Below are 23,684 nucleotides of genomic sequence, written 5' to 3'. Positions count from 1 at the left end.
CGTTTTGAGATATTCTGTTCACAAACGGACGGACTACGTTCATCAAATTGAAACAAGACAAACGGACAAACAGACAGACAGGGGTGAAAACATAACCTCCATCCACCTTTGGTGGTGGAGGCAACAACTACATGGTGTATGCTTTTGAAGCAAAAATCATGCGACATGGATCGGGCAATCTGGATCATGCAAAGTCCTTCCCTCACACAGCTGAACTATCCACCTACAAGGTTCTCTTGGCAGCTTTATGGGGTACAGCTCTCCCCTATGGGCTGGCGCCCCTGTCTCAAACCTTGAAACAAAGGCCTCCAAGATTACTGGAATCTCCCATGATGAAGCGGAGCCGGCTGTCACTTTGTCGTCACAGTCAGGTAGGTGGTCTCTCTGCCTTCTACCATTTCCTTTATGGCCATGTGCCCTCTGCTCTTTCCATGCTTTGCCCCTCTCTCCCACCCACCTCCCACACACTGCTCTTCCTCTATGTTTCTGCAGGGCACACGTGGTCCACCATCAATTCCCTTTTTGTGATACTCTCCAAATCCAAAATCGCTGCTCAACTCCATTCATTATCCTGCACTCGCGAAGCGAAAAGCAGGGGTAAGCATTTCGTCATGTACGTGCGGCGTACGTGCGATCTGCGTTTTTAGTTCTCCCACCGGAAGCCCACTTCTTTCGAAATCTCTGGCTTTTCCTTCCTAAGAGTTTCCTTCTATGTCCATATTGTCCAACCCAGGCGTCGACCCTATCCCTCATTCCTACCGACACCCATTATTTGTCCAAGTCCCCCTATACTTTGTCCTTCAACTTTCCTTTTAGTCCATCCCTCCTCCCCCCCCCCCCCCCCCCCCGCACCTCTCTGCAGTTTCATTTGTTCTGCTGCGTCCTGATCCATTCAGTATTCTCTCATCTCCATAATCCTTGACTCTGTATACAAAAAAATGTCTGTGAAAAGCAGTCACTGCAAAATTAGTTTAGATATTTCGTAGAACTTTAACATTTTCTGGGGCATTCTTACAGGTGAGGAGGTTTAAATATTGTGTGAGTGGCTTGATATGATTTTATACAGTTAAATATTGACATGTTGATTATAATTAAATAATTTGCTCTATATGTTTCCTGTTAAAGAACTATCTTTTATGGATTCTACCAATCAGAAACAGATCTAATACCCAATATGCAAAAAATTCTATTTTTTTCTCTCTTTTGCAGCTATGTGAGGTTTCAAAAGGTTATTTGGTGTTTCCTGCTTTCATATCACTATATCCTCTTTTCCTGTTTGTTTTCCTGTTTTCCTGTTTTCCCATTACTTGTTGAATCTTCATGTTTCCCCATTAGTGATTTTTTTGCCCTCTTTCGCTTCACTCTTCCATTAGCTAGGCCTTTTTATCCCTTCCCCCCCTTTCACATTCACTGCACACCAAACAAAAGAGGAAGCAATTTTGATACCATGGCGGAAGGCAGTACCATTGCTTCAGAATCAGCTTGGCCTACATCCTAACTGGAAACACATCCAGAGCATCCACCCATTGTTTCTTTGCTGCGGTCTTGTGGGTTAAAGCCCTCTTTATGTTTTTAATAAACAAGATGTGCAGAGAGCTTCACATGGATTGGAGGTCTTGTGCCTCATCTGCTGGACCTTTCTATGATGTCAGGGTTTTATGGAAGCTTCACCCATCTGGCCATGATGGCATAAAAATGAGAGTTTATGTGAGCAGATGGGGAGAAGCCAGTGGCAATGGAGATATCGAGATCTCCCATAACACATGGGCCTGCAATGTGGAGCAAGCTGAGTTGAGAAGGGACACAGCTCGACTGCAGTTGATTGTGATTTAAAATAAACATAATTTCGGCCCATGAAAGCCCAAAGCTTACCTGGGCGGTGCAGGCAATCCAGGCAATCCTCCAAAACATTGTGGTCTTTCTACCATTGTTACCACTGAAAACCCCACAGGATGTTGCTGATATTGAGAACAACACTATGTTTCTGTGGTGAAATAATCTCTGTGACACTGGGAAACACACATCCACACACCAAAACATCACGTATTTTGTGTATAACCCTCAGAGAAACCTGAAATAGTTTTACCATTGAATACATCATGTATTTTGCGTATAACCATTAGAGATACCATAAATAGTTTTACCATTGAATGCATCACGTATTTTGTGTATAACCCTCAGAGAAACCTGAAATAGTTTTACCATTGAATACATCACGTGTTTTGTGTATAACCCTCAGAGAAACCTTAAATAGTTTTACCATTGAATACATCACGTATTTTGTTTATAACCCTGAGAGATACCATAAATAGTTTTACCATTGAATACATCACGTATTTTGTGTATAACCCTGAGAGATACCATAAATAGTTTTACCATTGAATACATCACGTATTTTGTGTATAACCCTGAGAGATACCATAAATAGTTTTACCATTGAATACATCACGTATTTTGTTTATAACCCTGAGAGATACCATAAATAGTTTTACCATTGAATACATCACGTATTTTGTGTATAACCCTGAGAGATACCATAAATAGTTTTACCATTGAATACATCACGTATTTTGTGTATAACCCTGAGAGATACCATAAATAGTTTTACCATTGAATACATCACGTATTTTGTGTATAACCCTCAGAGAAACCTTAAATAGTTTTGCCATTGAATACATCACGTATTTTGTGTATAACCCTGAGAGATACCATAAATAGTTTTACCATTGAATACATCATGTATTTTGTGTATAACCCTCAGAGAAACCTTAAATAGTTTTACCATTGAATACATCACGTATTTTGTTTATAACCCTGAGAGATACCATAAATAGTTTTACTAAAGCGCGGCGTTACGCGCGCTGCTTGCGAGCAAGGAGGAAGCGGACAAGCGGTAACTTATAAGCGTCTTTATTTCAGGAGCTCACTGTAACACTAGCGCGCTCCGGGCTGCGCGCCCCGTGTATATCCTCAGGCCACGCCTACCCCTCGGGCGTGGCCGCCGCCCACTTGGTGCGCGGAATGATGTCACCACGCCAGTGGGCTTTCGTGTCCGCCACATGCGCCCCCCCAGAATTCCCGCCCACCTGGAGGGCCAGTTTGCGGGGCAAACGGATGACCCGGCCGAAGCGCCCCCTGGCGATCGGCGGCGTCCGGGGTGCAGGGATGCCAGGTGGGATGCCCCTGGCTGCCCCTGGGATGGGTGCAGGACCGGGGGGCGGCGTGGCGGCGGGGTTGGGCGGTGCCGGGGGTCCGCCCGCAGGGGGGCGGCCCCGACGCGGGGGTCGGGCCACTGGCGGTGGATGGTCCACGTCGAGGTGGGCCAGCTTGAGGCGGTCTACAGAAACGCGGTCAGGAGCACCGCCGATGTCCAGGGTGAAGTGCTTCGCCCCGGTCTCCAGCACGCGGAAAGGCCCGTTGTACGGGGGCCGCAGTGGTGTCCGGTGGGCATCGTGGCGGACGAAGACGTACTCCGCCGTGCGAAGCTCCGGGGCGACGTGCGTCGGTGGGTGCCCGTGGCATGCCGTTGGCACCGGGGCGAACCTCTGGGCGGTCTCTTGCAGAGCGGAGTACTGCGGGTGCCGGAGCACTGCAGAGCGGACCATGGTGCCGTGGAGTCGGTGAGGAACTCGCCCGGCACCCGCAGCGGTTGCCCGAAGACCAACTCCGCCGCGGATGCGCGCAGGTCCTCCTTGGGTGCCGTCCGGAGGCCCAGCAGGACCCAGGGGAGCCTGTCGACCCAGCCGCCATCGCGGAGGGTGGCCCGGAGCGCGGCCTTCAATGAGCGGTGAAATCGCTCACACAGGCCGTTAGCCTGGGGGTGGTAGGCCGTGGTTCGGTGCAGCCGGACCCCGAGCCCCTGCGCGACCGCCCCCCAGAGCTCCGAGGTGAACTGGGGGCCGCGGTCGGACGAGATGTCTGAGGGGGCGCCGAACCGGGCGACCCAGGTGGCGATGAAAGCCTGCGCGACGTCCGCCGCCGTCGTCGACGCCAAGGGCACGGCCTCCGGCCACTGGGTGGTGCGATCCACCATGGTGAGGACGTGGGTGAAACCCCACGAGGGGGGCAGAGGTCCCACCAGGTCCACGTGGACGTGGTCAAACCGGCGTTCCGGCACCGTGAACGGGGCCAACGGGGCCTGGGTGTGCCGGTGCACCTTGGCGCGCTGGCACGCGAGGCACGTCCTGGCCCAGCCGCGGACGGCCTTCCGGAGGCCATGCCAGACGAACTTGTCGGCGATCAAACTTTGGGAGGCTCTCGCGCCCGGGTGGGACAGGCCGTGGATGGCGTCAAACACCTGGCGCTGCCAGCCCGCGGGCACGATGGGGCGAGGCCGCCCGAGGGAGACGTCGCACAAGAGGGCCGGGCCCGCGCCGTCGAACTGCACCTCGGTGACGCGGAGGCCCGTGACGGCGGTCCGCAAGGCCTGGACGTTGGGGTCAGCGGCCTGGTCCGCTGCCATCCGGGCATAGTCGATGCTGAGGTGGACTGCGTGGGCGACGGCCCGGGAAAGGCAATCCACCACCGGGTTGTCCTTCCCCGCGACGTGCCGGATGTCCGTCGTGTACTCGGACACGGCCGAGAGGTGACGCTGCTGCCGGGCCGACCACGGCTCGGTGACCTTGCCCATCGCGAAGATCAGCGGCTTGTGGTCGACGAAGGCCGTGAACGCACGGCCCTCGAGGAGATGGCGGAAGTGCCTGGCCGCCAAGTGAAGCCCGAGCAACTCGCGGTCGAAGGTACTGTAACGGCGTTCGGGCGGGCGAAGCTGCCGGCTAAAGAACGTCAGCGGTTGCCAAGCTCCACGCACCCATTGCTCGTTCACCGCGCCCACCGCGTAGTCCGAGGCGTCGGTGGTGAGGGCAACCGGTGCATCGGGCGCCGGGTGCGCGAGCATGGTGGCATTAGCCAAGGCGAGCTTCGCGCCCGTGAACGCCGTGTCCATCTGCTCGGTCCAGGTAACGTCGCCTTTGCCCGGCTTACCTCGGAGAGCTTCGTGCAGGGGGCGCAGGAGCTGGGCGATACGGGGCAGGAACCGATGGTAAAAGTTCACCATGCCCAGGAACTCCTGCAGCCCTCTGATCGTGCGGGGGCGTGGAAACCCCTTCACCGCCTCCACCTTGGCCGGCAGGGGGACGGCTCCGTGCCTCGAGGGCCCCAGAAAATCGATTACGGCGATGCCGAACCGGCACTTTGCGGTGTTCACAATCAGGCCATGCTGGCCCAGGCGTTCGAAGAGCGTGCGGAGGTGGCGTAGGTGCTCCTCGCGGGACGCGCTGGTGACGAGGATATCGTCCAGGTAGACGTAGACAAAATCCAAGTCGCGCAGGACGCTGTCCATCAGTCGCTGGAACGCCTGAGCCGCATTTTTCAGACCGAAGGGCATCCGCAGGAACTCGAAGAGTCCGAATGGCGTGATGACCGCCGTCTTCGGGACGTCCTCCGGCCTGACGGGGACCTGATGGTAGCCGCGTATGAGGTCCACCTTCGAGAAGAAGGACATGCCTGCCAAACGGGCGGAAAAGTCCTGAATGTGGGGGACGGGGTAGCGGTCGGGAGTGGTGGCGTCATTGAGACGGTGATAGTCCCCGCACGGTCGCCATCCCCCGCCGGGCTTCGGCACAATGTGCAGCGGCGACGCCCAAGCACTCTCCGAGCGCCGAACGATGCTGAGTCGCTCCAGGGTAGCGAACCCCGCTTTTGCGACCGCCAGCTTCGTCGGCTCGAGGCGGCGTGCCCGGGCGTAGACCGGTGGCCCGACGGTGGGGATGTGATGGGCCACCCCGTGCTTGACGGCCCCCGCCGAGAAGGTGGGCCGCGTGAGGGCCGGGAAGCCGGCGAGGAGGCGGGTGAATTCGTCCGCTGCCGGAAGCGTACAGATCAACGTGGCCGGAACCGAACCGTTCGGCAAGCCGCTTGGCAAGCCGCTCGGCGAGCCGCTCGTTGAGCTGCTCGACGAGCTGGGCAGCGCACAAGCGAGCGAGCTGAACGTCTCGGCCTGGACAAGACGTCTGCGCTTTACGTCGACCAGGAGCCCATTAGCGCACAGGAAGTCCGCGCCAAGCAGTGCCATGGGCACGTCGGCGGTGACGAACGTCCATCGGAAAACCTGCCCTCCGAACCGCAGAGAGAGGCAGCGTTTTCCGTACGTACGGATGGGCGTCCCGTTCGCGGCAAGCAGCGCGGGGGCCCCGCCCGCGGCATGCTTGTCTGACGTACCGGCGGGAACGACACTCACCTGCGCTCCCGTGTCGCACAGGTAACGGCGCCCGGATAAGGTGTCCGTTATGAACAGCAGGCTGCTCGAACGGCCGGCGCTCATCGCCACTATTGAGCGCCGGCCCGGGCGTTTCCCGACCTGTTGAAGGAGCATGGAGGATGACACTGCCGAGCCTCGTAGCCGAACTTGGCGTGGAATCAGCACCAGGTGGTGGAGCTGGAGGAGTGTGGCTGGCTCTGCCAGGCCGGTGGAGTTGGCGGGTTTCCCCGCGGTGGCGGTTTTCGCCGTGGCGGTGGGTGGGGCGTGGCGGCGGTCATGAGGTGCGTATCAGCATGCTGCGTATGCTGTGTAAGCTGATGCTGTGGATCAGCATCATCAGCAGCATCAGCCTCGAGGTCCGTGACGGCCGCACCGACTCTCGCCCGCGTCTCCGAAGCCGCGAAGTACCTGTCCTCCTTGGCCGCCAATGCTCGGGGTTCCGTTAGCACGGTCCCAGCCAACGCGAGGCGAACCTGCGCTGGAAGTTGGCGACGGAAAAGCGCCCGGAATAGAGAACCGGGGGCTTCGTCGCCTAACAGTGACAGCATATGGTCCATTCGGACCGACGGGCGCGTGTCGCCGAGCTCGGGGAGATCCAGGAGGCGGTCGGCCCGTGCGTCGTCCGTGAGGCCGAACGTGGCTAGGAGTAGCCGCTTGAGTGCCTCGTACTTGTGGCCGTCCGGTGGGTGGCGAAGGACGGACACAACTCGAGCGGCCGTGCTGGGCCCGAGGGAGGCGACGACGTGGCAGTAGCGCGTGTCGTCGCCAGTGAGGCGCCGAAGCTGAAATTGGGCTTCAGCTTGGACGAACCAGACTTCGGCCTGGGCCTCCCAAAATTCGGGAAGTTTAACCGACATCGCGTTGTTGGGCATGGCAATGGCGTCGTGTGTGGAAGGATCGCTCCGGCAGATCCAACGTCGAGGGTCACCAGTAAAGCGCGGCGTTACGCGCGCTGCTTGCGAGCAAGGAGGAAGCGGACAAGCGGTAACTTATAAGCGTCTTTATTTTAGGAGCTCACTGTAACACTAGCGCGCTCCGGGCTGCGCGCCCCGTGTATATCCTCAGGCCACGCCTTCCCCTCGGGCGTGGCCGCCGCCCACTTGGTGCGCGGAATGATGTCACCACGCCAGTGGGCTTTCGTGTCCGCCACATTACCATTGAATACATCACGTATTTTGTGTATAACCCAAGAGAAACCATAGCTAGTTTTACCATTGAATACATCATGTATTTTGTGTATAAACCCTTAGAGAAACCATAGATAGTTTTACCATTGAATACATCACGTATTTTGTGTATAACCCAAGAGAAACCATAGCTAGTTTTACCATTGAATACATCATGTATTTTGTGTATAAACCCTTAGAGAAACCATAGCTAGTTTTACCATTGAATACATCACGTATTTTGTTTATAACCCTTAGAGATACCATAAATAGTTTTACCATTGAATACATCACGTATTTTGTTTATAACCCTTAGAGATACCATAAATAGTTTTACCATTGAATACATCATGTATTTTGTGTATAACCCTTAGATATACCATAAATCGTTTTACCATTGAATACATCATGTATTTTGTGTATAACCCTTAGAGATACCATAAATAGTTTTACCATTGAATACATCACGTATTTTGTGTATAACCCTCAGAGAAACCTGAAATCGTTTTACCATTGAATGCATGACGTATTTTGTTTATAACCCTAAGAGATACCATAAATAGTTTTACCATTGAATACATCACGTATTTTGTGTATTACCCTCAGAGAAACCTTAAATAGTTTTACCATTGAATACATCACGTATTTTGTTTATAACCCTTAGAGATACCATAAATAGTTTTACCATTGAATTCATCATGTATTTTGTTTATAACCCTAAGAGATACCATAAATAGTTTTACCATTGAATACATCACGTATTTTGTGTATAACCCTCAGAGAAACCTTAAATAGTTTTACCATTGAATACATGACGTATTTTGTTTATAACCCTTAGAGATACCATAAATAGTTTTACCATTGAATTCATCATGTATTTTGTGTATAACCCTCAGAGAAACCTTAAATAGTTTTACCATTGAATACATCACGTATTTTGTTTATAACCCTTAGAGATACCATAAATAGTTTTACCATTGAATTCATCATGTATTTTGTGTATAACCCTTAGAGATACCATAAATCGTTTTACCATTGAAAACATCATGTATCTTGTGTATAACCCTTAGAGATACCATAAATAGTTTTACCATTGAATACAACATGTATTTTGTGTATAACCCTTAAAAAAAAAAAAAAAAAACACCTTTAGAGGCCATTTTCCCCCACAAAGCGGGGGTTGGCCTTTTTCAGGGACCGTGGCTGTTGTTGTTTTTTTGGGCCCCTTTTTGAAGCAATGTTTTACAGCCGGATGCCCTTCCTGCCGCCAACCCTTTTTGTTGCCTTTTATGACAAGCAGGGAATTACCAGTGAACTGGTACTCAATTAGCCGACCTCGGAAGGATGACAGGCTGAGTCAACCCCCCTGGTGTTAATTCAGCGATCGACCGGGATTTGAACCCAGGATCCTAGGATCCTAAGCTGGCACCCTAGCCGCTAGCCCAACACCAGGCGTTGGTACCATAACGTTGGTTTGTACCATAACCATGTACCATAACCCTTAGAGATACCATAAATAGTTTTACCATTGAATACATCACGTATTTTGTGTATAACCCTTAGAGATACCACAGATAGTTTTACCATTGAATACATCACGTATTTTGTGTATAACCCTTAGAGATACCATAAATAGTTTTACCATTGAATACATCACGTATTTTGTGTATAACCCTCAGAGAAACCTCAAATAGTTTTACCATGGAATACATCACGTATTTTGTGTATAACCCGAGAGAAACCATAGATAGTTTTACCATTGAATACATCACGTATTTTGTGTATAACCCTTAGAGATACCATAAATAGTTTTACCATTGAATACATCATGTATTTTGCGTATAACCCGAGAGAAACCATAAATAGTTTTACCATTGAATGCATCACGTATTTTGTGTATAACCCTTCGAGATACCATAAATAGTTTTACCATTGAATGCATCACGTATTTTGTGTATAACCCTCAGAGAAACCTGAAATAGTTTTACCATTGAATACATCACGTATTTTGTGTATAACCCTTAGAGATACCATAAATAGTTTTACCATTGAATACATCATGTATTTTGTGTATAAACCCTTAGAGAAACCATCAATAATTTTACCATTGAATACATCATGTATTTTGTGTATAAACCCTTCGAGAAACCATCAATAATTTTACCATTGAATACATCACGTATTTTGTGTATAACCCTAGAGAAACCACAGCTAGTTTTGCCATTGAATACATCATGTATTTTGTGTATAACCCTTCGAGAAAACATAGCTAGTTTTAGCATTGAATACATCATGTATTTTGTGTATAACCCTTAGAGAAACCATAGCAAGTTTTACCATTGAATACATCACGTATTCAATGGTTTCCCCTTCGAGAAATACAATACATAATCCCTTAGAAATATAATAATACATAACCCCTTTGTGAAACCATCAATAGTTTTACCATTGAATACATCACGTATTTTGTGTATAACCCAAGAGAAACCACAGCTAGTTTTACCATTGAATACATCATTTATTTTGTGTATAAACCCTTAGAGAAACCATAGATAGTTTTACCATTGAATACATCATGTATTTTGTGTATAACCCTACAGAAACCATAGCTAGTTTTACCATTGAATACATCACGTATTCAATGGTTTCCCCTTCGAGAAATATAATACATAACCCCTTAGAAATATAATAATACATAACCCCTTCGAGAAACCATCAATAGTTTCACCATTGAATACATCACGTATTTTGTGTATAACCCAAGAGAAACCATAGCTAGTTTTACCATTGAATACATCATGTATTTTGTGTATAAACCCTTAGAGAAACCATAGATAGTTTTACCATTGAATACATCACGTATTTTGTGTATAACCCAAGAGAAACCATAGCTAGTTTTACCATTGAATACATCATGTATTTTGTGTATAAACCCTTCGAGAAACCAGAGATACTTTTACCATTGAATACATCATGTATTTTGTGTATAACCCTACAGAAACCATAGCTAGTTTTACCATTGAATACATCACGTATTTTGTTTATAACCCTTAGAGATACCATAAATAGTTTTACCATTGAATACATCATGTATTTTGTGTATAACCCTTAGAGATACCATAAATCGTTTTATCATTGAAAACATCATGTATTTTGTGTATAACCCTTAGAGATACCATAAATAGTTTTACCATTGAATACATCACGTATTTTGTTTATAACCCTTCGAGATACCATAAATAGTTTTACCATTGAATACATCATGTATTTTGTGTATAACCCTTAGAGATACCATAAATAGTTTTACCATTGAATACATCACGTATTTTGTGTATAACCCTCAGAGAAACCTCAAATAGTTTTACCATGGAATACATCACGTATTTTGTGTATAACCCAAGAGAAACCATAGATAGTTTTACCATTGAATACATCACGTATTTTATGTATAACCCTTAGAGATACCATAAATAGTTTTACCATTGAATACATCATGTATTTTGCGTATAACCATTAGAGATACCATAAATAGTTTTGCCATTGAATGCATCACGTATTTTGTGTATAACCCTTCGAGATACCATAAATAGTTTTACCATTGAATGCATCACGTATTTTGTGTATAACCCTCAGAGAAACCTGAAATAGTTTTACCATTGAGTACATCACGTATTTTGTGTATTACCCTTAGAGACACCATAAATAGTTTTACCATTGAATACATCACGTATTTTGTGTATAACCCTCAGAGAAACCTTAACTAGTTTTACCATTGAATACATCACGTATTTTGTGTATTACCGTCAGAGATACCATAAATAGTTTTACCATTGAATACATCACGTATTTTGTGTATAACCCTCAGAGAAACCTTAAATAGTTTTACCATTGAATACATCACGTATTTTGTGTATAACCCTCAGAGAAACCTTAAGTAGTTTTACCATTGAATACATCATGTATTTTGCGTATAACCCTTGGAGATACCATAAATAGTTTTACCATTGAATACATCACGTATTTTGTTTATAACCCTTAGAGATACCATAAATAGTTTTACCATTGAATACATCATGTATTTTGTGTATAACCCTTAGAGATACCATAAATAGTTTTACCATTGAATACATCATGTATTTTGCATATAACCCTTAGAGATACCATAAATAGTTTTACCATTGAATACATCATGTATTTTGCGTATAACCCTTAGAGATACCATAAATAGTTTTACCATTGAATACATCAGGTATTTTGTGTATAACCCTTAGAGATACCATAAATAGTTTTACCATTGAATACATCATGTATTTTGCGTATAACCCGAGAGAAACCATAAATAGTTTTACCATTGAATGCATCACGTATTTTGTGTATAACCCTTCAAGATACCATAAATAGTTTTACCATTGAATGCATCACGTATTTTGTGTATAACCCTCAGAGAAACCTGAAATAGTTTTACCATTGAATACATCACGTATTTTGTGTATAACCCTTAGAGATACCATAAATCGTTTTACCATTGAATACATCATGTATTTTGCGTATAACCCTTAGAGATACCATAAATAGTTTTACCATTGAATACATCACGTATTTTGTTTATAACCCTTAGAGATACCATAAATAGTTTTACCATTGAATACATCATGTATTTTGTGTATAACCCTTAGAGATACCATAAATAGTTTTACCATTGAATACATCATGTATTTTGCGTATAACCCTTAGAGATACCATAAATAGTTTTACCATTGAATACATCATGTATTTTGCGTATAACCCTTAGAGATACCATAAATAGTTTTACCATTGAATACATCAGGTATTTTGTTTATAACCCTTCGAGATACCATAAATAGTTTTACCATTGAACACATCACGTATTTTGTTTATAACCCTTAGAGATACCATAAATAGTTTTACCATTGAATACATCATGTATTTTGCGTATAACCCTTAGAGAAACCTCAAATAGTTTTACCATTGAATACATCACGTATTTTGTGTATAACCCTCAGAGAAACCTTAAATAGTTTTACCATTGAATACATCACGTATTTTGTGTATTACCCTTAGAGATACCATAAATAGTTTTACCATTGAATACATCATGTATTTTGTGTATAACCCTTAGAGATACCATAAATAGTTTTGCCATTGAATACATCATGTATTTTGTGTATAACCCTTAGAGATACCATAAATAGTTTTACCATTGAATACATCACATATTTTGTGTATAACCCTTCGAGATACCATAAATAGTTTTACCATTGAATACATCATGTAGTTTGTGTATAACCCTTGGAGATACCATAAATAGTTTTACCATTGAATACATCACGTATTTTGTGTATAAACCCTTCGCGAAACAATCAATAGTTTTACCATTGAATACATCATGTATTTTGTGTATAACCCTTAGAGAAACGATAGCTAGTTTTACCATTGAATACATCACGTATTCAATGGTTTCCCCTTCGAGAAATACAATACGTAATCCCTTAGAAATATAATAATACATAAGCCCTTCGAGAAACCATCAATAGTTTTACCATTGAATACATCACGTATTTTGTGTATAACCCAAGAGAAACCATAGCTAGTTTTACCATTGAATACATCATGTATTTTGTGTATAACCCAAGAGAAACCATAGATAGTTTTACCATTGAATACATCACGTATTTTGTGTATAACCCAAGAGAAACCATAGATAGTTTTACCATTGAATACATCATGTATTTTGTGTATAACCCAAGAGAAACCATAGATAGTTTTACCATTGAATACATCACGTATTTTGTGTATAACCCAAGAGAAACCTTAGATAGTTTTACCATTGAATACATCATGTATTTTGTGTATAACCCAAGAGAAACCATAGATAGTTTTACCATTGAATCCATCATGTATTTTGTGTATAACCCAAGAGAAACCATAGATAGTTTTACCATTGAATACATCATGTATTTTGTGTTTTACCCAAGAGAAACCATAGATAGTTTTACCATTGAATACATCACGTATTTTGTGTATAACCCAAGAGAAACCATAGCTAGTTTTACCATTGAATACATCATGTATTTTGTGTATAAACACTTAGATAAACCATCAATAGTTTTGCCATTGAATACATCACTTATTTTGTGTATAACCCTTATATAACTATCAATAGTTTTACCATTGAATATTGATTAAAGTGAAAGATTTTTCATCCTTTGCGGTGAACTATTTTATTGAGTTCAATAGTTGTCATAATCAAAGCCGGTTTCTGTCATAATTTCATCCATACTGATTATGAAGTTTTTGGAAATACATCAGCAGTTGATAAATAAGTCGTCATTAATTGCTGTAAAAATGCTGCTTTTGATATATTTCTCGAAGTCCATCCTTGGTGATTGGTTAAGTTGACATAATGTACATTTTTCGGTTGTAAATGTAACGGTTCACCACTCAGTAATCATTATGATGTATCATAGCGAGAAGTTAATTTGACTGTCAGGATTGTGGTATCAATGGCATGGGGATAGTGAATTGGACGCCGAGAACGATGTCTTCGCCACACTTGTGACAGCAAATCTGTTTTTGCTTTATAAGGAAATTATACTCTTTATGTCGAATCTACTTTATCCTTTATTGTTACCCACAACACACTATATAACTAGTACCTAGCTCATACCTCCGAAAGGCTTGACAGTTTACGTTTTGTATCCACCAATAGGCCATATCTGGATCCGGACATGAAGCAACATCTCATCAACGTGTTCTTGTTGCCTAAACCATCTCATCCACCAAGTTTAGTCATAACTCGTGCACAACTTTTAGAGATATCATCAGGTCTCTCAATGGTGAAGAATCGCTTAAAAAAATATAAATTCTCTTCCTTCGAACACTCCCAACCTGCCCACCAAATTTAGTCCAAATCCGTCCACAACTTTTTGAGATCTGTTGTTCACAGATACACAGACAGACAGACAGGGGTGAAAACATAACCTCCATCCACCCTTGGTGGCCTAGGTAATAATGAATAACCAACATTGTTAACTTATGTTTTTGGTGATGGGTATGTGTTTGTGACCTAACCTATTTTTCCATTAGACCTGAGGAAATTAAGTTTGCAAATCACAAGTTTACAAGGTTTCCAGGAACATAACCGAGTGTTTCTAGTGCACTTGAACTTCCAGATGGCCTCCAAGGCCAGTTGTTGGTCCAAAGCCACCAAGTCCTCCAAAATCATTGGAATCTCTGCTGATGAAGCTGAGTCTCCGGACCTATCACTTTTACATCGCAGACAGGTCGGTTATCTCCCTGTCTTCTACCGGCTCCTTTGTCATCTGTGGTCTTGCACCCTATGCCTTTTCCACGCGCTGTCCCCTCCCCTCATCCCCCCAGGCTTCTGCAGAGCACATGCAGTCTGCCAGTAACCCCCTTCTGGTGAAACTCCCAAAATCCAAAAAACTCCTCACCTCCACTCATTCGTTCCTTTTTTTCTCCCACCTACGGAACAAACTTTCTCCTGTGCAGCCTGGGAAAGCCAACGGACAAAGTAAAAATGTTGCATATTCAAAATGAACTTAATTAAAGAATGACCACATGGGCAGAATTTTTTTTTGTAGGCTTCCCCAGATCTGTGCCTCGACACAATCCTGTCTCTGACCTCTGCAGGCAGTTCCTTCGATCTCATAGCTTGGTTTTTGCTCTGATATGCATTGTCAGCTGTGAGACCTTACATAGACAGGTGTGTGCCTTTCCCAATCATGTGCAATCAATTGGATTTACCACAGGTGGACTCCAATCAAGGTGTAGAAACATCTCAAAGATCAAGAGAAATGGGAGGCACCTGAGCTAAATTTCAAGTGTCATAGCAAAGGGTATGAATACTTATGTAAATGTGATATTTCAGTTTTTCATTTTTAATAAATTTGCAAAACTTTCTGAAATCCTGTTTTCTCTTTGTCATTATCAGGTATTGACTGTAGATTGATGAGGGAAAAAAATGAATTTAAACGATTTCAGCATAAGGCTGCAACATAACAAAATGTGAAAAATGTGAAGGGGTCTGAATACTTTCTGAATGCACTGTATATGAAAGCAAGTTTGAGGTGATGCTGTTTAAAACCTTACCCTGGTTCTCCTACACCTGCAGACATTCACAAGCAGTGCATACATGAGAATCCCAACGCCACACGCACCCCTCAGTCCACTGGACCGGTTTCATCACTTATTTGTGAGTCATCAGCGACAACATGGACAGAAACACCACTGAGACTCCCAAGCATATATCATGTACACTACCAATAGCAATTGTCATATAAATAACAAAACCCAATCACGTCTCTCACCTGTAATTTGAAAGAATAGCCAATCGACTCTCACCGAATCAATTACCCCAGGTGGCTGGGATTTCAATCAACCACCTACAGATGAGTCACCAACGAGTGATGAAACTGGCTGGCCTGGTGGTCGAGGGGACACGTCGCATTGGGATTCTCATGTATGCACTACTTGTGAATGTCTGCACAACAAAGGGCTTACCTTGTGCACATTTTCATGGTTGCTCTATGCGTCTTTCTTTGGCTGGAAGAGGAATATGAAGAGTACCGGTATATACGTTTTGTGTATACGATGAAGTCGATTGCGAAAGAGCGTTATATATAATTGTTGAAGTGGATTGTGCTTGCATTCTACAAGCAGTAAAATAAATCAGGTAAATCAGGAATGAGTGCTGTGGTACGTGCAAGTAAATGAGGACCAGAATTTTCCTTGTGAACCTGCTTTGCGTGGTACGTCTTCCTGATCTTACGTTCGTGATTGAACCAGTTGTTATAAGCTTTTGGTGACAGGTTTTAATGGGTTTTGGATCCAAAGTGGCATGTTTCCCCATTTCTTTCTGCCAACACCTTTGACCTGCAATTACAGACTGCCAAACTTAATACCGTGCGGCAATTCGTGCTCTTTCAGCAACGCGTAATCTCTCAGCCATAATGGATAGATCTGAAAGCAGGGGAACGTAGCCGGCGGCATTAAAAATATATTAATAGCAAGAAGCGAGCATTCAAACATTACCGTTTAATGATCGACCAATAATAACAAGAGTATTTATATTTTCAAAATAGGGACCTAATTGTAGATCACCGTGTACACACACACACACACACACACACACACACACACACACACACACACACACACACACACACACACACACACACACACACACACACACACTAGCTTGGCTCGGCTCAACAGCCACGTAATTCAAAACACCTCACCACCACGTAATTCAAAACACCTCACCACCACGTACTTCAAAACACCTCACCACCACGTAATTCAAAACACCTCACCACCACGTAATTCAAAACACCTCACCACCACGTACTTCAAAACACCTCACCACCACGTAATTCAAAACACCTCACCACCACGTAATTCAAAACACCTCACCACCACGTAATTCAAAACACCTCACCACCACGTACTTCAAAACACCTCACCACCACGTAATTCAAAACACCTCAGCACAATGAGATTCAAAACACCTCACCACCAAATAATCCAAAACATCTCAGCACAATGAGATTCAAAACACCTCACCACCAGGTAATTGCAAACACCTCACCACCACGTAATTCAAAACACCTCACCACGACGTAATTCAAAACACCGCACCACCACGTAATTCAAAACACCTCACCACCACGTAATTCAAAACACCTCACCAACACGTAATTCAAAACACCTCACCACCATTTAATTCAAAACACCTCACCACCACGTACTTCAAAACACCTCACCACCACGTAATTCAAAACACCTCACCACCACGTAATTCAAAACACCTCACCACCACATACTTCAAAACACCTCACCACCACGTAATTCAAAACACCTCACCACCACGTAATTCAAAACACCTCACCACCACGTAATTCAAAACACCTCACCACCACGTACTTCAAAACACCTCACCACCACGTAATTCAAAACACCTCAGCACAATGAGATTCAAAACACCTCACCACCAAATAATCCAAAACATCTCAGCACAATGAGATTCAAAACACCTCACCACCAGGTAATTCAAAACACCTCACCACCACGTAATTCAAAACACCTCACCACGACGTAATTCAAAACACCGCACCACCACGTAATTCAAAACACCTCACCACCACGTAATTCAAAACGCCTCACCACCACATAATTCAAAACACATTACCACCACGTAATTCAAAACACCACCACCACATAATTCAAACCACCTCACCACCACGTAATTCAAAACACCTCACCACCACGTAATCCAAAACATCTCAGCACAATGAGATTCAAAACACCTCACCACCAAATAATCCAAAACATCTCAGCACAATGAGATTCAAAACACCTCACCACCAGGTAATTCAAAACACCTCACCACCACGTAATTCAAAACACCTCACCACGACGTAATTCAAAACACCGCACCACCACGTAATTCAAAACACCTCACCACCACGTAATTTAAAACACCTCACCACCACATAATTCAAAACACCTCACCACCATGTAATTCAAAACACCTCACCACCACGTAATTCAAAACACCTCACCACCACGTAATTCAAAACACCTCACCAACACATAATTCAAAACACCTCACCACCACGTAATTTAGAACACGTCTCCACCACGTAATTCAAAACGCCTCACCACCACATAATTCAAAACACATTACCACCACGTAATTCAAAACACCACCACATAATTCAAACCACCTCACCATCACGTAATTCAAAACACCTCACCACCACGTAATCCAAAACATCTCAGCACAATGAGATTCAAAACACCTCACCACCAAATAATCCAAAACATCTCAGCACAATGAGATTCAAAACACCTGACCACCAGGTAATTCAAAACACCTCACCACCACATAATTCAAAACATCTCAGCACAATGAGATTCAAAACACCTCACCACCAGGTAATTCAAAACACCTCACCACCACATAATTCAAAACACCTCAGCACAAAGTGATTGAAAACACTTCACCATCACGTAATTAAAAACACCCCACCACCACATAATTCAAAACACCCTACAGCCACGTTATTAAAAACACCTCACAAATACGGAAACAATAGTTTGAGGGAGTAGTTCAGTGACAACATAGACACTGCCCAGATATGTAGATATATAGATAGATGACTGTACCTATATAGATAAATTGGTGGTGCAAAAATCATGGTGCAAAATAATTGTTTGAATTATGATTGGTTTAAACTAGAGTCCCTGTATAAAGAGAGTTGCGCCATGCGCTGGCCCGAGATTTCTGGTCACGTGATTTCGTGGCGCCATTTTGTGTCTAACTTCACCGTGCGTGAACGTCAGCTTGGTACGGGAATGTTGTTTATTGCCAAACAAAATGACTGGTTGTTCTGCTTTTGGTTGTTCAAACCAATCTGGGAAATATAAGATGTATAGATTTCCAAGTGATAAAGTCAGAAGACAAATTTGGGAAGCGAAAGTCAGACGAAAGAGCTGGAAAGCGATCGACTCCTCGAGACTCTGCCAGGTAGGCCCACGCCGCTTGATGATCGATGTTCAAAAGCAATTCTATCTGCTCGGTTTTTTTTTGGTTGTCTGTCCGTTGAAAACCCTTTTAAAGGGAAGTGATTTGTGTTTGTTTATAATCTTCAAGGAGCTGACCAAAACTGCATTTCCGTGGGAAGAACCCTGCTCAATTTTTTTCGGGTAGTCCTAGCGGACCGCATATTGTCATTGATTGATGAAATGTCCCGGTACAGTGACATTGCCTGGTCTGCGGTTGGGTAGTCTGCGGGCAATGTCACTGTACTTTTTCACAGGGAATTAATTTTGATTTTATAGGGGTGGGAAACCCATAGTCCGTTTTGTTTTCAGTTGTCTGTCCGTCCATTCAAAACTTATTCCGAGGCAAGTTATTTTTTTGGTTTAAAATCTTTAGCCTAATTGGCAATCATAAAAGCAATTTTAGGGGGGGACCTGCTCAATTTTTTTGCGGGTTGTGCAGCCACCCATACGTCCAAAATTTGACGAGTTATTGTTTGCTTTGTACAGTGCTCATGCGTCTTGTGGCATATTTGCTCAAATATTTCCCACCCCGGGATTTATGGCCAAATTGTAGTGATGGAAGATTTTGCACATTGGACAATCCCTATATATTTAACCTGGTGACAGCTATCGTTCCCAAAACATACAATATTTCTAGGTGATTAATGCAGTAAAACAGGTGTATTTGTGTACCCACATTTAAAACTGGCTCAACTTTCAAAAGCTGTTATCCCTGTTTGATATCAATATACATGTGGTCGATAGAGCTAGCGATTTGTCTGGCCATCTTCCGGAAGATTGTCCATGTGATTTTCTGTTGTGGAAGTACTAGTACATGACAGCTCATTCAAATTACACTGTGTTGGTTATGCCCACACTCCTTTCTTATGGAGAGGATTAGATTGGATTTTGGGATTTTGCCCACACTCCACACTCTTATGTTATGCCCACACTTTTAGAAAGGAGTGTGGGCAAAATGGCCACACTCCTTTCTAAAAGTTATTAAAATTCAGAGAACGACAGCATTGGTTTGTCTTACTTATAATGTTAGGTCTTATATGCAGTGTTGGCTTGTAATATGCATTGCCATACCACTTTTAATATCACCACACAGCTCTTTTTCACGGCAATAGCTGAGTTTTTGACAAAACAAATATCACCTGTATGTAATAATAAGACTAAATATGTGTAGTAAATTTTTTTTTAGCAGGTTTAGAATATATCACCCCATATCGCGAATGTACATGTATATCAAATCCGACACACTTAGACACAAAATGGCGTCCAAATTTGAGTTGACACAACTCTCTTTATACAGGGACTCTAGTTTAAACCATGACAAAACGGCAACTCGGGTACAGTCATTTATCTATATATCGACACATCTGGGCAGTGTCTGTGTTGTCACTTAACGACTCCCTCAAACTTTTGTTTCCGTGGTTGTGAAGTGTTTTTAATAACGTTGTGGTGGTTTTGAATCACGTGGTGGTGAGGTATTTTGAATTATGTGGTGGTGAGGTGTTTTTAAATGACGTGGTGGTGAGGTGTTTTAAAATCACATGGTGGTGAGGTGTTTTGAATTACGTGGTGGTGAGATATTTATAATTACGTAGTGGTGAGGTGTTTTTAATTATGTGGTGGTGAGGTGTTTTGAATTACGTGGGGGTGAGATATTTATAATTATGTAGTGGTGAGATGTTTTTAATTATGTGGTGGTGAGGTGTTTTAAAATCACATGGTGGTGAGGTGTTTTGAATTACGTGGTGGTGAGATATTTATAATTACGTAGTGGTGAGATGTTTTTAATGATGTGGTGGTGAGGTGTTTTGAATTACGTGGTGGTGAGATATTTATAATTACGTAGTGGTGAGATGTTTTTAATTATGTGGTGGTGAGGTGTTTTGAATTAGTTGGTGATGAGGGGTTTTGAATTACGTGGTGGTGAGGTGTTTTGAATTTCGTGGTGGTGAGGTGTTTTTATTACGTGTTTTATGGCTGTGAGGTGTTTTAAATTACTTGGTGGTGAGGTGTTTTGAATTACTTGGTGGTGAGGTGTTTTGAATTACGTGGTCGTGAGGTGTAATCGACCCAAACTTCCAGTCTGCACCAACCCCTCCCCTAGGTATGTGCTGAGGGGTTCTTTCTTGAAAAAAAAAAAAACATTCATCCTAAATCTTCAACCTAAATTGCCTATAAAAAATGTAATATCACAAACACAACAAATACATTTGTGCAAAATAATTGTTTGTATGATGATTTGTGTAAATCATGACAACACAGCAACTCAGGTACAGTCCTCAGCTAAAATAAGCCCGTTCCTCAGTAACGACGCGCTCGCCTCACCAAGCTAGTATATATATATATATATATATATATATATATATATATATATATATATATATATATATATATATATATATATATATATATTGTTACAGACGCGGCTTTTAGATGTTATATTGACCGAGCGGTGGTGTATTTAACCGCGTCCGAACAGTTACTCCCCGATTAAAACCCGATTTCACCCGACGTTGACCAGATCGCCCCACGGATATTCAATCGGGAAATCTCTAAAGCGATCGCAAGAGAATGAAAAAGAAGAAGAAGAATACGGAGGAAGAACAGATTTATTATACGCACACAAGCAAAGGATGGAAGAAACAGTGACACAGCGAATCCTTAACTTACCCTATTCATTTTTACTTAACCCCAAGACAACGAGTAGGACAGACGACGTTCACACTTACACGGGGGGATATTGCAGGCAGGTAGGGCTTGAGGTAGATTGCTGGAGAGGGAGGCCAGGCCGGAGGTAGCAGCTCTCAATTCCTCGAGGTTTTTGGCGGGAAAATCCTCCGTCGCGTATCCGCTGCTGTAGACGTCACGCGCTGGCTCGGCACACCTGCTCCTCTTCTTCCTGGTGGAGCCGTCTCCCTCCTTTCAGCGCGTCTCTCCAAAGCTGGTTTCCTTTCCGAGTACCTCTCCTCTTTGGCTTGGAGCGTTTCGCATCTCACCGCCTCTCTTTGCTCCTCTCCCAGGGTCATCTCCAGCTCATCTCTTCAAAGCAGTCCCCTGCAGTCGCTTTTATCACCTCGGGCGAAATCAAGCCGCCGACTCCGAGGGCACGCCTACCGGGTCACTCACGGCGGTATTGATTGGCTGTTAGGGCCGGTTCACTCCTGCCCTCTTCTGACGAGGTGGAGACACGCCTTTCTTCTCCAACCTTACCTCGTGGCCAATGGTGGTTGAAGAGAAAAACCGAACAAAATGCGGAAGGCAAATGGAAGGGAGGTTTTGGGGAAATTGGAAGGGCCTACGCTTATTTTGTTTGATACAATGCAAAGTCAATCTAGTGGGAAAACACATACTTAGCCTACATGGAATAAGGAAATACACTATTTAAAAGATATATCGTGACCTGCGTGTATATTCCATGCAATTAACTAGGACGCTGACTGCGACCATTATTTACATTAACAGGGTGGTACCGTACGTTTGTAACGTTCACATTGTAACGTTTTCACATTCGTTACACTTCCTCCAAAATTGTTACACTTCTCAAAAACCGTTACACTTCTCAAATTCGTTACACACTTCTCAAAATCGTTACACTGCACCCCCCTTTCTTCAGGTCCGTCCTCGGACCTATTAAACTTTAACTTAGTGTGACACGTAGGTGTAATTCCCTCTACAATTAACCTGACCCTGAGTGTGACAATTTTAAAACACAAATAAGTATGTCCCCCTATTGCATTGCATCCTGTCTAACAGACTCAAGCCCACAGCTAACCGAATTACGGAATTATTCTCAAACTATACATCTACGGTGGGGAGCATTATTTACAATGACGTGATTTCTTATTTACAACGCAACCCAGGACCTGTGTTTTGTTTTTCTTTTTTTTTCTTTTTAGGGAACAAGAGAAAGAAATTCCTGTTGGGAGGGAGGAGACAGCACGCATTGCATCGATGCACCAGTACCAATACCACCAAAGCACCCAAAAGCACCATCCAGTGCGCAGTCACCATGGCTCATAATAAACACAACAAAACAACTGGTGGTGGTCTTCTCTTTCTCCGCTGGGCCGGTGTTCTTTCCGACGTCTTCTGGCTTCATGCGGCCTAGTTGGAAATAATAAAAAGCACAACTTGTGTCCATTTTTATTTAGGGCCTCAGGGGCCAACTAAGGGTGGTCCACCTGTTTGGCATAGGTGCCACCTTACCGAGGTCCGCAAGCAAGATTCCCTGGCCACTATGGCCGGTTTCCAACAGAGGTGCCCTGCCCCAGAACCTGGGGTCCATCAAGTGGTACTTGGCCGCAGAACAGCGGTCCATAAAGTGGTACATCAACGCAATGCATGCTGGTTCTGGGAATCTCGGGCGCACAATGGCCACCTCACGCACGCTCCCATCGGCACCCAATGGCGCACAGGTCATGTGGGAGACAAAAGAAAGACAATTGAGCGAGGGGTAAGGTCACAAGGGTACACGTCAATAAGGCAATGCAAGGTGAAATGCGTACGGAGGCCGAAGTGAGAAAGCTCGTCCCTACCGTACGTCACCCCCCTGTCACCTACCCTACCCTTGTTCTCACCCCATATGTACAAAAATCTACACATTTACAAATTCGTCACTACTGTCACGTCTTCCCCATATTTCCCCTATACCA

General features: G+C 44.1%; 1 long non-coding RNA gene across 1 annotated transcript in view; it reads left to right on the top strand.

The window, feature by feature from the left end:
- LOC144891332 (uncharacterized) overlaps positions 1-23,069 on the top strand; it is a 336,322-nt gene extending 313,253 nt beyond the window's left edge. The window contains exon 2 of the long non-coding RNA XR_013622856.1: positions 22,929-23,069. This is a non-coding gene — a long non-coding RNA (uncharacterized LOC144891332). The remainder of the gene's footprint in view (positions 1-22,928) is intronic.
- Positions 23,070-23,684: the final 615 nt, after the last annotated feature.

Source organism: Myxine glutinosa, chromosome 3 (assembly GCF_964187855.1).
Source record: "Myxine glutinosa chromosome 3, kmMyxGlut1.1, whole genome shotgun sequence".
Taxonomy (NCBI): Eukaryota; Metazoa; Chordata; class Myxini; order Myxiniformes; family Myxinidae; genus Myxine; species Myxine glutinosa.
Note: the sequence above shows the minus strand (reverse complement) of the source record. Positions and strands in the feature narration are given on the sequence as shown.